At 41.0% G+C, this 17,569-nt stretch overlaps 1 long non-coding RNA gene across 1 annotated transcript; it reads right to left on the minus strand.

The window, feature by feature from the left end:
- Positions 1 to 14,825: 14,825 nt before the first annotated feature.
- On the minus strand, positions 14,826 to 15,698 carry LOC114921073 (uncharacterized). Its single transcript, XR_003809380.2, has 2 exons — positions 15,639 to 15,698; positions 14,826 to 15,061 (listed from the first exon to the last, which is right to left on the minus strand). It is a non-coding gene; the product is annotated as an uncharacterized lncRNA (long non-coding RNA).
- Positions 15,699 to 17,569: the final 1,871 nt, after the last annotated feature.

Consider the following 17,569-nt stretch of genomic DNA (forward strand, 5'->3'; position numbering starts at 1 on the left):
TTAGTTAGCTCGTAGCTTCACATTGCATGTAAATTGACACAGAATGACCGAGATCTAAAACACTTAACGTGACATCCAAATAATCAGTGAGTATGTTCTTCTTCTCTCTAGTCAGTTCTTGACTAAAACAGCTTTTATACACAAGGGGAGGAGCCGGCCGTCCCGTTCATGTAAACACGGCTCTGACAACAACACAACCAGTGGGACTCGAGCTTCTCACTCATTGTAGACAGTCATGACTCAGAGACACATTTAGACAGGATAGACTTGATGTCTGATATATTTATGTGGAACATGTTATACATTCTTCTAATAAGGAGTGAACAATTTCTCACAGTGATCGTTACTGTTCCAAATTTACGGAAGCCCTAAGAGGACATGCATGCCTTTTTCTCAAGATCTCGACTTATATGTCTCGTTTCCTTGAGATAACAATGCTGCTTTTCCCATGGTAAACTGACTTGAGTTTGTTTAGTTCTTTTCTCGTCTTCTGACGACTCAAAGCTCTACCACACTGCAGGTCACACCGACACATTCACACCCTGATGGTAGAGGCTGCTGTGTAAAGAGACCACCAGTGTTAACTCATCCCATTCATACACATTCACACACCACAGACGAAGCAGCGGGAGCAACTTGAGGTTAAGCGTCTTGCCCTTAAGGACACATCGGACATGTGGCTGCAGGAGCTGGGGATTGAACCCCTGACCTTCAGGTTGAGTGACAACCAGGACATAAGGTAAAAGTTGAATCAACGTCTTGTAGCTCAAATAAACTTGTCTTGTGTTGCGTTCACTGTCTGTAGAAATTCCCTTCAGATGCGTTCACTGTCTGCTCTGTTTGCAGTGACCTGTTGACCTCAAAATGTCATAAAACCTTTGTCTGCTGCCGCGTGTTTACGTGAGGCATCGTGTCGTGTTGCATGTCTGAGACTGATGTGAACACTGCCGCACGAAGAGCCTTTTTTATTATGAATTATTTTGTCAAATTTAACTATATATGAGCCTTTTCCAAACAGCATGACTGCACTGTAGAGAATATCACCTCTCTTGATTGTTATGGACTCCACTTGGCTGCTGCAATTTCTTTTTAATTATTTTTTTGAATGATTGATATCTTTTAAATAAATATCGTTTTTCACGCTGACACACTTTTCTGGCAACCTGCTAACAGTCATCACACCTCACATTATGTCTGTGCAAACAGAAAGAACGCTCTTAACGAGACATTTCTCTCCTCTGTCCCTCCTCAATATGACTCTCCTGCCTTCTAATAACTGTCAGAGTGCTCCTCCTCCCCCTCCTTCTCCTCCTCATCTTCCTCCTCCTCCTCATCTTCCCCCTCCCCCTCCTCTTCCTCCTCCTCTTTCTTCTCCTCTTCCTCCTTCTCCTCCTCTCTCTCCTCCTCCTCCTCCTCTTCCTCCTCCTCCTTCTCCTCCTCCTCCTCCCCCTCCTCCTCTTCCTCCTCCACCTCCTCTTCCTCCTCTCTCTCCTCCTCCTCCTCCTCCTCCTCCTCCTCCCTTTGCTGATAATCCTCCAACATGAGAATAAATAATTCACCGCTGTCGGCTCTCTGCCTCATCACTGCAGCAGCTTTTTTGTCTGTTTTCCCCTCCCTGGATTCAAAAGTTTACATCCTCGATAAATGTGCGGCCTCCCGACTCGAGAGGAGGAGGTAAATCTTCCCCCCTGGTTCCTAAACTCAGAGGGAAAGGTTCGCGTACCTCCGCAGTGACAAATAGTCCCTGCAGGAGGACTGAAATGTCAGCCGGTGGTGTTTCCTCTCCTCTGTTGTGTGATAATCCCTTTAACATGAGGACATCTGCTGTGTCATCCCTCCCACCCTCAACTCCTATATGAACCAATGAGGGACTGTCTCAGATGCCTCGGCTCTGACGGAGAGCCGCGTCCTCAGAAGACCCGTGACAGGATGTTATCTCGCAGATCGAGGCCTCCTGATCAAATCTTAATCTTAATGTTTTAAAATGTTTAGACTCAAACATCTGGAGATACAGTCATATTAGTCATGATATTTGTGCATACATCCTGCACAGAATAAAACGTTTGCACTGCATCCTGCAAACAGACAAACCCTCAGAGGTAAAGGAAAAAAAACTACCGTGCAGAAATACTCTGTCACAAGTTAACGTTCATGATTAAAACATTGGCTAATGCATGAATATAATCATGATTAATCAAATGATGAGATCAAACGTTCAGCTCAGTCCCTTCACTGATCTATCATGATGTTTAAATGACTAAACCATCATGATTGAGGACGCCGTCGCTCAAAGTGATACTGTTAGATTAAAGACAAGTTTGAGTGTCACAAACATAAAGCTGAAAACTTATTCTTTCTTATTCTGACACGTTCATGAATATAAATCAGAATTTTCACCCACTGAGCAAATATCCAGACTACTGGAACAATCAGTGCAGGCGATAAAATCGGTCAAATAAATTATATATTTGGAATGTGGCCACCTGACTCCTGTTTACAGTCTCCTAAATGAAAGAATGAAGAGATAATTAAAGTTTTATTGGCCTAATAAAGGACTTCTATACTTCTCTCATTTACCTGCTCCACTAACTAATATGAGTTTAAAAAAAAACAAAACATACCAATATTATATTTGGCTTTCTCAAGAGAACTGATTAAGACTTCATATATTCAACAACCAACAAGAGGGAAGTCTGGGATGACTTACTGCGCCTGCTGCCACCGCGACCCGACCTTGGAGAGCGGTAGAAAATGGATGGAACAACCAACAAGAGAAAAACGACTCTCTAAAACCCAAAGGTAGTCCTCTAACTTTTGATATTTAAAGGGGACATATTATGAAAAATCCACTTCTAGTGTTTTTGAACATATATTTGGATAACCTGAGTTTCTACTGACCCACAAAGTGTGAAATAAACCCATCCAGTCCTTTGTTTGTGGTCTGCATAAGTCTTACAACACAGAGAAAAATCCTCTGTTTCAAACTTGCTCTCCTTGTGATGTCACAGTGGGATTCTGGTAAAAAAAAATTCCCTCCTCTCCCGTGGTATCTCCACCCATGGACTCCACCCCCAGCCTAGAGCAAAACTGTTGAGCAGGTCCCCCATTTTTATTGTTGCTAGCAAAGGAGTGATGTCTACCAGGAAAACTCAGGGGTGGGCTCATTGCATTTAAAGAGACACACACACCAAAAACTGCACGTTCTGAGAGAGCTGGTTTATACAGGGTCACAAACCTCCTTTGGTGCTTGAATCATGTTAGATTTTGAACAAAGCACAGCACAGATGTTTCATTTAGACCACAGGGGACTGTTTGAAAAGATGGAGAAGGGGATAATATGTCCTCTTTAAGCCTCATTTTCCTGGTCCGGTTGGGTTCAGTTTGGTTCAGTTCGGTACGGTAAACTCTGATCTTACTTGGTCAGCAGATTTTAAGCCAGATGGCATTAGCTGCGTCAGCTTTGTAATAATGCAGCATGACACAGTGTAGCCCATCACTTTTCACCAGGAAACTTCAAATTTGTCTTAATTTAGAAAAGTTTGAGACAAAATAGGCTACTTTGGAAGAAGTTGCAGATTTTTGGGCGCAGACATCAGAGCTGAACCGCCAGAAGGAAACTTGAAGGATTTTGGAAAACTTTGAGCGTCAGAGAAAACAGAGCCACAGAGAGCAGCCACAAGTCACACAGAGGACTCCTCATACATGCAATTCTGCTCCCACAACTCCTCTGTTTGTCTCATCTAATGCAGTGGAAAGCACAGTGTGTGTGTGTGTGTGTGTGTGTGTGTGTGTGTGTGTGTGTGTGTGTGTGTGTGTGTGTGTGTGTGTGTGTGTGCGTGCGTGCGTGTGTGTGATGTGCTGGAAACCCAGCCTGTGTGACGGGTCTTCCCAGGATACCAGGCAGTCAGCTGAATGTACACACCGACTCGTGTTCTCTCACGTTTGAGCGGGCAAACACACTCCGGGCCGGCACGTGTGCTCTCGCCGAGACTATATGACCCTCTGAGAAAAAAATACACATCAGAATACGGAGTAAATAAACTCCTTACCGAGTGAGTCGCCTGGTCAGAAGACTTTTATATACAGTCACAGAAGCGTCTGGTCACCTTTTAAGGTCAGTGCATCGCTCGCCAAAAGCAGGTATGCATGAAAGCAGGTGGAGAGACACACATGAACACACACACACATGAACACACACACACACACACAAACACACACATGCTCTGATCCTGCGCTGAGATAAAAAAAAAAGCTGTCTCTGCACATGCACACGGCCAGCCTGCAAGGTGGGTGTGCATCCTCAGGTGACCTGAAATATGCTGCAGCTTTGAATAGAAAAGCTTTTATGTCAATAACGGACAGAACACGCTCGACAACCTCCGACGGATTCAGTGACGGAGGGAGAAATTATCTTCCTGAGCATCGGCTGTGTTTAAGAAGTGAACGAGGCAAAAATGAAATCATCCATTATAGAGCCTCAGGTTTGACATTTAAAATGTGTTTTTCTGGAGTCAGAAGTGACCAACGTGTGGGTTAGCCTGGCAGACAGAAAGCAGCTCACACCCCTCACTCAAAGAGGCCACGCCCCTAAGATCATTTAAACAAGTCACATATCAACCACTTTCTCATCAGCTTCATTCTACATCCATATTTTTGGATGCTTGATTCAAATGCACAACTTTTCCTAAACACAGTGCCACTTAAGAGAATAAAGACAACACTGAAGTGCAAAAAACTGCAGTTTCTCTATGACAGCGCAGCAGGAGAGTTTGGAGTTGACACAATTCAGCGAATGGATGCAATTCAAAACGGCGAGTATGATGGGCGATGGGCAAATATAATCATAATGAGTCAGAACGCTAAGTGGCTAAGCCTCGTTCTAAAACGAGGGTGAACCTTGTGTTGGCTTTTACCCGTGGACGTGGAGTTGGTCTGCTTCCTGTTGGACAGGCAGGGGACAACCTTTAAGTCTGAGTTAAGCATAATTAGGCATAATAAGGGGGGTGGCTGATTTGACTGACAGGTGGGCGGGTTGTAGCTGTTAGCCAGGAGGATAGGCTTCACTTTTTTAAAATCTTGTTACTAGCCTTAAGTGTATCCTCGCTGCTGTTCCTAAATTCTGGGTCTTAACAAACAAACATTCCTCTTAATCCAGTTGTTATTTTATAGATGTTTTTTGATAATTGCAAGGCAAACTGTGTGATGTTCCATTATCCCCCTTCTCCACCTTTTCAAACAGTCCCCTGTGGTCTAAATGAAACATCTGTGCTGTGCTTTGGTCAAAATATAACATGAATCAAGCACCAGAAGAAGTTTGTGACCCTGTATAAACCAGCTCTCTCAGAACGCTCCGTTTTGGTGTGTGTGTCTCTTTAAATGCAATGACCCCCCCCCCCCCTGAGTTTTCCCAGTAGACATCACTCCTTCGCTAGCGAGAATAAAAATGGGGGACCTGCGCAAAATTTTTGTTCTAGGCTGGGGGTGGAGTCCATTGGTGGAGATACCACGGCAGGGAAGGGGATTTTTTTTACCAGAATCCCACTGTGACATCACAAGGAGAGCAAATTTGAAACAGAGCATTTTTCTCTGTGTTCTAAGATTTATACAGACCACAAACAAAAGACTGGATGGATTTATTTCATATTTTGTGGGTTGGTAGACACTCAGGTTACCCAAATAAATGTTCAAAAACACTGTACAAGTCCACTTATAATTTTAAATAAATAATTTTGCTTCAAAACTACCGGATGTCAACTTTTGGATTAATCTCCAAATAGTTTTACAAATAATTCACATTTTGTGGGTCGGTAGACACTCAGGTTATCCAAATATATGTTCAGAAACACTGTAGAAGAGGATTTTTAAATGAAAGATTAACTGATATTATCCCTTCTTGGACAGTCTTGGATCTTGAAAAACGTTGAGATTTCTGCAGATAAATATCAGCTGTGGAAAAAGCCACAACTAAACAGATACAGTGTCGACCTCTAGTTTCCTGTCTCTCATTAAAATGCATAAAAAGAAGATTTCTCCTCTCTGTTTGTCCTCCACTGGATCCCTGTCCATGTCATTTCTACATCTGAGGGTGCAAAAAGGATGGCGGCGATAACGACGATGGTGATGATGGTGCAAACTCTATACACAAAACAAAGATTCACGTCCTTGATACATGACAATAAGTTAAGATCTCAAACTGGATGAGAAACTCCAGAATGTGTGTGTGTGTGTTCAGTCACATCCCTCTTCTATTAGTATTCTTTTTGTTTCTCGTCTCGCTCCATCGTCTCTCCATCCGCTCGGGTTTATTCTCTCTCTCTCTCTCTCTCTCTACCCTCCTTTTGCTCTTCCTCCATCACTCCGTCTTTCACATCCTCCACTCCTCCCTCCTGATCTCTCTCTCTCTCTCATTCCATCTGCCCTCATTCTCAAACCTTTCATTTCAGTTCAGCTCTCTGGCTTTTTTTTCTGACACCAAGCACAGATTTTTCAGTTTGTTTTCAACAGTTTCATACTTTGGTTCGTTCCGTATTTTAGCCGAAGCTGACAAATGAGCTAAATCCACTTTATCTTTTTTCCCTCAACTTCTTTTTTACTGACAAGTTTTTCATTTATTTATTTGAAACTCAACACATCAACAAATTAAGCAATTATCAGTAATTGCACATGTATGGGTTACTTCCTCCTTAAATAGTGCAGCTTGGTTCCCCCATTAGATTCCTTCCTCAGCACAAACTCTAAAATCTTCAGCTGAGAAGCAGAGAAGAAAAAAATCTCCTTCCTCTTTTTTTGCCGTTGATTTAAAGTACATGAAAGATTCTTACTAAGTGTACTCTAGGGGTGTAAAGATTTGTAATTGCATCATTTAAAGTGATGATGAAGTTTTTGCTTCTTGTTCTCCATACTGTCTTTAACCAAAAAAACCCTCTTACGTTGAATTTTAATATTTTACAGAAATACTGAAGTGCAAGTGCAACATGACGGATTCTTGATCACCTTGAAAATTGATTGAACTAAGAACCTTTCTAAAGTCTGTCCCTCTGTATGCTTTGCAGAAAAGTTATTAAGTACAACAGCAGAGAAAGAAATCTCTCCTGCTCAGACGCCACTGTGAAATCTCGGCTGAGATGTTGACATTAGTAAGCAGCGAGTGAGATCATGGGGTTTGACATGATCCAGGATTTTAGCCTTAAATACGATTCTTGTTCAAATCTAATTACATCAATACTTTTTGATACCATGCCAACAAAAATAGAAGTCATGGGTACCCAATACTATGCTTTTGTTTTTCAATTATCAAAAATTGCTAGCAAACTGCTGCACACTTCTGTGACGTGTTTTAAGGAGGCTGGAGGAGAAACTCTGGGTGACGAGAGAAGCATTCAACTGTTTGTGTTCACACATGCAGCTCGCCCTGAAAACTTCAGGAGTTTTCCAGGAGTTTTGTCAGACTGAATTCTCCGAGTGCAGAGCTCAGTTGTTTGTAAGGAGTAAAGATCTTTTACTTGGATGAGATTGAGGTGTTTTCTGCAGGTTTATTAATCAGATAACATAGTGACTGACATCAAATTAAAAACGTTAATGATGTTGAAATACCATACATGACACCTTTTCTGGTGAGACAATTTCAGCTCATTTTTACCACTCAGATAGCTTTAACCTCTAACACCTCATCAGTTATCTGAGGAATTAGCTGAGTCTTCAGCTTCGAAGGTCTTTGCCTTCTTCTTCTTTGCCTGTTTCTACTACTTCTTCCGAACCACAGACCATTTTGATTGGTTTCTATGATTTGGTGACAAATTAACCCAGTGCTGGCTGTACAAGACTAAAAACCATTTGACTGGAGCCTTGATGTAAACTTGATTAAATTCCTGCCGCCAGGTTCCAACATGTGGTGTAAAGACTTTCTCTAGAGGAGTTGTGGGCTCATGTGGGTATAATATTCCACATATTGTCCACACTTTTTGCTATATTACTTTCCTCTGCTCTGCATATCCTGCCCTTCTTTCAGTCATTTGTTCTCCTTTTGTTTCTCTACCTCTCATTCCTTTTCTTATTATCATTTCTTATTTCCTGTGACCCCTTTCTTTTTCCTCCTTTTTCTAATTTTCTTCAACTTTTTTCTCTCCGACTCTGAATAAATCTCCCTCCTTTATTCTTCAGTTTTTTCTCTCTCTCTGTCTCTCTCTCTCTCTCTCTCCCTCTTTCTTCTCTTCTCTCTCCATCTCAGTGAAAGGAGGTCCGTCACACAATTGCATCGAGGCTATTGAGGGCTCAGTCGCACAAAGACTGTATTCAAACCTCTGTGCTATTTTTCAGGATCAGGACTCAGTGTACAATTGCACTTACCATCTGTTTTGTGTGGTGTGTATATGCATGTGTGCGTTTGTGTCAATGTGTGTGCCCTTTCTCACCTGAATACAAACACTGTCAAATCAGAAGTGGATCTTTGCAACAAGGTTAGAAACTTATAAAAACCAAAGTGAAAGAATTGTTTGCTGCTATGATGGTTTGCACAGCTAGGGAATGTGTGATTTACCTTTAAGTGGTGCCTTTATAGAATTAAAATACACAAAAAGAGCTGAGATTGACTAAACTGCCTTCACTTATCAATATAACGTGTTTTAAAACAATACAATCTATTAATTATTATTATTTATTATTTATTTTTTATTTTTTAGAGAGAGAGAGAGAGAGAGAGAGAGAGAGAGAGAGAGCACTGGTCCTCCATTCAGGCGTTTATGTCCTCATACACATCCAAAGTGCTAAATGGTCTTCACTCTGAAGGTAAGAACCTTTATGTGGTCCTCATAATGATAGATATTCACACACGTGTTTGTCCATCTGCAATCACATCTTGTACCTAAACACCACACCTTCACCCTGAACAGATTTGTTTCTAGTATGAGACTTATAGAAGAATAGAACTTTTCTTCATGGTGCTGCATTGCAATACACACATTTCATTTGATCATCACATAAATAAACATATGGGGATTGAAACCTTTTTATCTTGTTATTTTGAGATTTTCATAAGGTCCCTCCTTAAACTTTTAGAAAGAGAAAAAAAAACATTTAACCAACATCTGGAGGCCATAATAATGAAAATAAAGTGGAGACAGGTGTGTGTGTGTGTGTATATATATTAATATATGACTGTGTGTGTGAGTGTGTGTGTGTGGATGTGTAAATGTGTGTCAGTGTGTACAGAAGTGTGTGTCTGTGCTCCTGTCAGCTCCGCTCCTCTTGTCGGGCCACATTTGGACAAGTGTGTTAGCGTTTCGCTCCTTTCTTGCTGTCATGTTGATTCTCGGCTGTATACCTTTATGTTCTGCTGTCGTATTAACCTATATTAACACGGTGAGGCGGCGTACAGAAACCGCCTGACTCCTCTTCATCAAAAGACGCCGCCGTAGCCGTTTGAGTCTGTCACTTCTAACTAGCTAACGTGTTTTCCTTTACATTCCCAACGCGCTGACGGGTCGTCGGAGCAGGATGCAAACTCCCCAGTGTAATGTCTGCCAGTTTGAAGAGCGTTTCAAGCAGTGCGGCGCTGCATTAAGGAGGCAGATCTGTTAGTGCTGGTGGTGTAAACACTTAACTCTGTATATTACTCTGGTTTTAACCTCAGCAGGTTAGCACACTTGTGCAGTTGCACAAAGAGAAACACACACCTTTTCTGCTTAAAGGATGCACAGCAATATATCAGCTGCAGCCAACACAAATATTTAATCAGTGACAACAAGGCTTCAGTTTGTCTCAAAAAATGCTTATTTTTTTCAACTACATTGTGTTTTGGAGAAACAAACACTTCACATACGTAGAAGTGTCAACACTCTGCTTTGTTTGAGATTGAACACAGAGCTACAAGAGTTCATCTGCCATCACGACCGATCGGAGCTCCAACACTTACAAATCTAAACCACACTTCTGTCACAATCACGCTGTATGGCTCCAATCAACAAAATTGTACATCTAAGGGTTTGCAGATTTTACAGGCAAATATTTGCAGACTGAACCTAAAGTCGCGCTCTGACGATGAGTGACTTTAGGTTGACAAATTTTGAATTCTCGCTCTGACGTTTATTTCATCCAAAAAGAGACACTTCAGCTTCGAACAAAGTCTTAAATAAAACGTGAACAAAAGGTGCAGGTGCATTCAAAACAGCCTTCAAAAAGCTTTTTCTATACCCTGAGTTTAAAAGAAAAGACAACAGCCCTGTAATGAATCAAAGACAATAAAAGACTCGTCCTGAAGGCTGGAAACAAAACTTAACGGTTCTGCATTGACTGCTGCTTTGCCCGTTTATCTCTGTTCTCTCATTTATTAAAATGTTTTATTCTGCCCTCATGTTCTTTATTTAGCAATAAAATACAAAAAAAAGTCTACATGTACGATGGCCCTAATCCTCCATTGTACTTTTTTATTTGTTTGAAATATATACAACTGAAAACATACAATTTTATAAGAAAATAGCTACATTTCTGACATTCCTCTTGGTAAATGAGGAATCATCATACATGCAGGCAAACTCCTGCAGACCGTCTAAATTGCTAAATTGCAGAAAAACCCTGAAACGTTCCGAATGTTTTTTGTACAATAAAGACATTCTGCAGGACTTTACTGCAAGGTTTAATAATTGAAAACTACCCAAGACACCAGTGCCTTGGACTTCTGTTTATTGTTGCTCTCATATCAAAACAGATATCAATATCATTTTTTTTTAACAGGCATTTTTAGGAAGTTTTAAAAACATGACAACCCTAGTGTGCTGTACAAATTTAACACATATGTTGTCTCAAGAAAAACTGAACATTTGAGTCGATGCAGTTGCATGAAATTCGATCGTCAACTTGTGTTTCTTTGTCTAGTTACTCAGCGTGTGATTGCATTTGCTTGTAACCCAAAAAGACAAAAGCAGAGCAGATGACATTAAGAGTATTTTAATGCTTTTACAGGACCATAAGTTGAGCCACTGATCTCTGACAGCGACAGACTGAAGCCTCCTTTAAAGCAACATAAAACAACCCGTAGAGAAGTGTCTTTTCAAAAAGTATTTGATCTGCACAGGAGACATTTAACCAAATCCACAAATATAGAGATGTGAGTGCTGCACTATGGGACACATAATCCTGTGAAACCTCGAAAACAGCAAGTTCAGCATACGGTAAAGTAAATATGAGTGTGTGTGAGCGTCTGCACTGTGTGTGTTTTTCTTGCTGTTTCTGACACCTTGTGCAGCGCCGCAGCCTGTCAGATGTCTCGTCTTTCAGATTCTCTGACAGATTGCGATGTTAAGCAAGTGATTTCAGCGTGGTTACATCAACACCCCTCCCCCGCCTCCTGCTCCACCACCTCTTCCACATGCTGGAAAAAAAAATCACCAACAGATATTTAAGATGTTGTCAGAGTATATTATAAAGCGTTCCCTTTTCCCCCCTCCCCCACAGCTCACCTGAGGAGGAGCCGAGGGAACTACAGGAGGAGGTCAGACGACGTTCTGTAGTTCACTTTGCCGTACTTTCAAATCAATTCACATTTGCCTCAAGAACAGAACTGACAAAGACGCGACTGTCTATTCTTGGAAACCCGCTACAGAAACCCTGTGATGATGTTTGAAAGACAAAGCTGGGTTTGAGGTCAGCCTGATTCATCAGGGCTGACGTTCACCTTTTCATACTTACCATGTCACAATTTGTCGTCAATTTGATGGAGGTGAGAAAAGCAGTTTTTTTTCTGACTCTGACAAGAATACCGTTGAACAGTTTAATCACTCATTACTTTTAATTCTTTTGGATTGCTTGGTCTGAAAAGAAAGAGTTGGCTGTTTCAGTCGGCGCCTTTCACAGACTTGAAAAACAGACAGACAGGGTTAGAATAAATCTACTTTTGGAAAAGTTAAAGTCATAAATCCACCCTCAGATAACTTTTGAGGAGGCTAGAAAGTTGTTTAGTTTCAGATTAATTGTGCCTTTGATCACTGTATGAGTCCATCTGCTCTACTATATTAATATTTCATTTTAAAAAGTATCTTTCGTGTTAAAAACATATTTTTGTGTGTCTTGAAAGGAGTTTCAGGTCGGCATCTCCTGCAGAATGATCTGTGGGGAGCTCGTCCCTGTAAATCTTGGTACCTGTAAAGGTGTTGGAGGAAGATGCTTCAGGTTGTAGATGTTTTGACTTACGACTTTTCTACTCTGTGACTCAAGATCTGCTGATCTGTGTCTGTAATTGCTCACTGTTTTATGTCTGTAACTTGTTTAATTGTGTCGTGCCTCTCTTGAAAATGAGATTCTTAATATGAAGGCACCTTGTTTTTAAATTAGCAAACTCCTCCACACTTTCTAAACTCTACAAATACGTTTGCAACTTTTCCGTACTACAAAAAGTATTCAGTTAAATATCAAAGAGGAAGAAAGAACAAGAAATTATTCTGAAAAACTGATTTCATGCTTCCTAATGGTTCATTTATTCATTATACATTTTAATTTCCTAAGGTCTGTAACCTTTACAAATCAACTTGTCCATCAGTTGTTTGACTGGAACCTGCGCCCTTTATGCACTTTTACAACACACCATGCATCTGCACTTTGTATGTTTAATGTGCTGTCTGTGTTTTATTGTGTATATGACTCTCCCTGCAACCAATTTTTCCTACAGGTAAAAATAAAGTAACCTCAAACTGAATTATTCATATTTAGAAGCTTGTCACATCTTCAGATTATTTGTAAAACTATTTGGAGATTAATCCAAAAGTTGACATGCAGCAGTTTTGAAGCAAAATTATTTATTTAAAATTATAAGGCGACATATGAAAAATCCACTTGTACAGTGTTTTTGAACATTTATTTGGGTAACCTGAGTGTCTACCAACCCACAAAATGTGACATAAATCCATCCAGTCTTTTGTTTGTGGTCTGTATAAATCTTACAACACAGAGAAAAATGCTCTGTTTTAAATTTGCTCTCCTTGTGATGTCACAGTGGAATTCTGGTTAAATAAATCCCCTCCCCTCCCCTGGTATCTCCAGCCATTGACTCCACCCCCAGCCTAGAACAAACATTTGAGCAGGTCTGCCATTATTATTCTCGCTAGCGAAGGAGTGATGTCTACGGGGAAAACTCAGGGGGGGGGCTCATTGCATTTAAAGAGACACACACACCTAAACGGAGCGTTCTGACAGAGCTGGTTTATACAGGGTCACAAACCTCTTCTGGTGCTTGATTCATGTTATATTTTGACAAAAGCACAGCACAGATGTTTAATTTAGACCACAGGGGACTGATCAAAAAGGTGTTCATCAACATGTGTGCCAGGGTCCCGACGCTCACTCCACTTTCTCTTTTTTACGGTTCTTTTTTCCCTCCTATCGACGGATCATTCCTCTTAATTTTTCTTCGTTGACTTTCAGTAACAAATTTTGGTTTTCACAGCAATAATGCATGTGACACTTAGCAGGGCAACAAGAGTGAGTGCTGTCAGATGGGGCCCCTTAGAGAGGTTTCCTACTGTCATTGCAAAATTTGCACATTTTGGGCCGCTGCTTTGGTTAACAGTTTGTGAGCCCAAGCAGCTGCCTGCCTTGCCTCTTGATAAGCAGCCCCTCTGATCATCCCTAGTCATTTTTTTGCATCACATGTTGTAAAACTGAAAATGTTTAGCGCCTATTCTGATTGGTTGCAGGCTTGCAGTCACTTCTTTCAAGATGTCCTGCCTATTTTAAAAAACTGTTTGCCTGATACAGTCTAGTACTGAAATGCTGCCAATCAATGTTTGTTTACAAGTTAGCCAGTGTGCAGGAGTTTACCTTTAAGCAAAACATGACATCATCTTTATGCACTGACAGATGATCTTAAAATGGCAACATGTCAGTTTGAGGGTTGAACAAAGATCTTTCATTTGTAGAATCTGACCAAAAAGTGGGAAGAAGTCATTTAAAGGGATAAGAAGACATTGATTCAATTGCTCATCAAATGCAAACAGTTTTCTTCTCCAATTAAAACGGTCAGCTGAATCAGATGGTTCTCTGATCGGGCTGTGGTGACAGGAAGAAGAAAGCCACGAGAAGCAAAGAAAATCACTCCGGCCTTCGGATCTCTTTGCTTTCTGAATGTTTAAAAAACAATGAGCGCAGAAAGCTGCAGAGACAAAAACAGATACTTGGGACACATCAAGAATCACCCCACCCATGTTAGACGCTCCACTCTATTATTACTTACCACAGAAGAAGAAGAGGAGCAGCGGGGAAGCTTCTGAGCACTCAGCAGGATAAACAGTCGGTTGCACAATCAGCAGCGAGCGTCGGTTAGATCCCTGCCGGGGGACGAAACGTTATTACTGTGGTGGTTTGTTTAATGTGCAGAGAAAATACTGCGAATAGAAACAACACACACGAGAGGAACTCCATTCAATACAGCAGATATACCACAGAGAATACATCACAGGTTAATTTGTCTGTTTTGTATGTTAAATCTCTCGTTAAATATTCTTTATGACTGTTTGATGTTATTTCAAAGAAACGTATATTCTCACTCGCAGCTTTCATTTAGTCAGAAAGTGACAGAAGATCAAAACGCCGAAGGATTGAAACAAGCTCTGACTCATCAAACAACATCTTCACCAACGAGAGCTGCAGCGATCGATGCACAGCAGCACAAAGCTGAGTTTTCATCACCGCTTTCATCCTAGTTGGTTTGTTCAGACAATACCTGATCAATACTGTTTTACAGCTGAATCAGGTGGGCTGCTGGTGGAGTTTAACAACAAAAAAAGGGAGCAGATCCTTATAAAAGACACTTTTAGGGAAAGAGAAACGACTGAAAACACTGAAAAATGTGTGATTGACTTTATTTTTGTTTTCAATTCAGATAGACACAAGAAGGTAGACACAGCTGCTCTGTTTTCACACGGACTCCTGAAAGGACAGGCGAGTTGCTCTTCTACTATCACAGTGTGACCCAGAACTTTCACCAGATACGTGTAGTCCGGTACGGCTTCGTGCTCCCTCGTCTGTCCACGCCCACAGGCTGTGTTCCCCGACCCGGCACGGAGCAGCACACGTGCTGCAGGTAATTAAAGCAGCACGAGATAATACAATACATGTGTTATAAAACCATATCAAAAACCTTATTATCACAACAACAAACACATGAAGGTCATTAATCCCAACAGAACGAGTTGAAGAGGAGTTGACTTGTTTGGATGTCTTTTTTTTTTTGATTGTTGTTCTTCTATCATTATTAAAGTATTATGACATGTTTGTTGATGTAATACAGTTAAATATGTTCTATTTTCAAAACAAAGTGTTTTATTCTGAAAATAGTTTCCATGTTTGACTTCCTGTCCTGCCCGATCTGCTCTGTGCAAAATTGATGCTCCGTGCTCCGGCAGAAATAGAAGTCTTGTGTATCTGCTGCAGAGGACTCCGTACTGACGGAGCTGAGACGCAGTGCAGCGGAGCGTGTAGAAGAACACACACTGAATGAAGTGAAACCTATGAGCTCTGCTGTCGTGGCGAGGTGGACACGGACCAAACACGCATCTGGTGGAATTTAGCAGCCACACTTTCTGTTACCTAACTGCAGAAACTCAAAAAATATATATTTTTACAAAAAAAGTAAAAGGCAAGCATAAACTTACTTTCCAAATTCCAAAACAAAGTGAAATCAACGAGGACCCACAGGGAACAACTGACATGGGGAAAATTTCGCAATGATCTGACACAGAAGGGAACAAACACAGATACTAAAGACACAGGGGTAATCAGACACAGGTGAGACCAACAAGACACAGGTGAAGACAATCAGGACTGGAGGGAAACAAACAGAGGCAGGGAGAAATACAAGAAACAATGAGGACAAAAACTACAAGATATGTCCAGAAACACTAAAGACACAAAACTCAAGAAACAACAAAAACACAGAGAAACAAGAATAAGAAATTACAAAATAAAACAGGACACACTAAAGACTTATCTAAGGAAGCACACAGAAACAAGAAACACTAGGAAAGAATAAGAACTAAAACATCATAAAGAAATCTAAACTCTGAAATACAAAACTAAAAAAAATACCAAATCATGACACTGTCTGTTGGACGGGAGAAAAGTCTCATGAAACAGGACATCACGTAGAAAGGACGCTGCAAAAGTTCCAGCATAAAGTCTACTTAGGGATGCCAACTTTTCCAGGACCATATAAGGAACGAAATATTTAGTTAGGGGGCACTGATGGTCTAGCGGGCTCAAGTCCGACCTTCAGCTACTTCCTCACGTGTTTTCTTGTCTGACTTCCTGTCCAGGTCTTAATATTCTTGCAACACGGTCTGTGGAAAACAGACTTGACTAGGACCGTATTTGAAACTGAGCGTAGTGGCACTGCTGGCATGCTCGGGAGACAGAACGCGCTTGGTGGGATGAAACTGGAATAAAACTTGAGAATATCACTCCTCTGAGAAGATTTCTGTCCGAGTCAAATCAGATTTTAATCAGCCTTGATGGTTGTGTATTTTTTTTATATTTTGCATGCAAACATGGCTTCCTCTTCTTCTCATGTCGACAACTACTGACAGAGACATTCAGATTCTGCACAAATTGTGCTCTTATTGCTGTTACTTCTTTGAAATAGTGCCTAGAAAATGCCCAAAAAGCTGAAAGAAGAACCATAGTACCAAAAGTACCATATTCCTCCTCTAAATGCAGCGGACCTAGTAAAACATAAGTAATAATAGTCCAGTGTTTATATTGCAGCACTTTCACCTCTTGAAGAATCGTGTAAAAGAAAAAGCCATCCATTCATGTGTGCAGACTTTGAATAGAATCATTTATGTGCTGATGGTAAATGTTCAGGTTGTGTTTTAAGTGCCTGCATCCAACAGGGAAAAACATATCAGAGAATAATTAGACTCAGTGGCTGAACTCCGGGTCACAGGTTCAAGTTTTCTTTCACATTTCTGATTTGCAAATGTGTTTTCAAAGCGAGCATGTAGTGGCAACATTGAAAAGCTTCAAGAGAAGAGAACTGAGGCTGTGCAAAGAATCCGCTCGCTGCGGTTTGCAGCTGCATCGGTTTGGGGTGTTTTTAGATTTGACACATCGCTTTTGCCTTTGACAAGCTCGAGACAGCATCTAAAGGAAAAACTTGAAAAAGCTCTCGCATATGAAGCCTCAATGGCTCAATCAGCAAAGCAGAAAGGTTTGGAGGTGAAGGGATCAAGTCACATCTCTACTTCTGAAAGGCTGTTTGAAAGCCAACAACAGTGTGAAGACTGAAACGCTACCAGAGAAAAAGCTGCGGAAGTTTTCACACTGCAGCTCCATCAGATTAGAAAGTGAACACTGCAGGTTTTAGGCCCATTTACAGCCTCAAACTCCCAGGAAGTGTTACGACAAAACAGCCGGAAAAATGTTTTTTTTAATCATACGTCAGACGCAGGATTGATTCCATCTCCAACCCCATTAATGATACAACAAGAAAACAAAAAGTTATTCTGGATTCATGGTGCTACCGCTTGGCTCAGGGCTGGTAGCAGAGAGGGATGCAGCAGTCAGAATCATCTTAACTGAAATAATC

Source organism: Labrus bergylta, chromosome 19 (assembly GCF_963930695.1).
Source record: "Labrus bergylta chromosome 19, fLabBer1.1, whole genome shotgun sequence".
Classification (NCBI taxonomy): domain Eukaryota; kingdom Metazoa; phylum Chordata; class Actinopteri; order Labriformes; family Labridae; genus Labrus; species Labrus bergylta.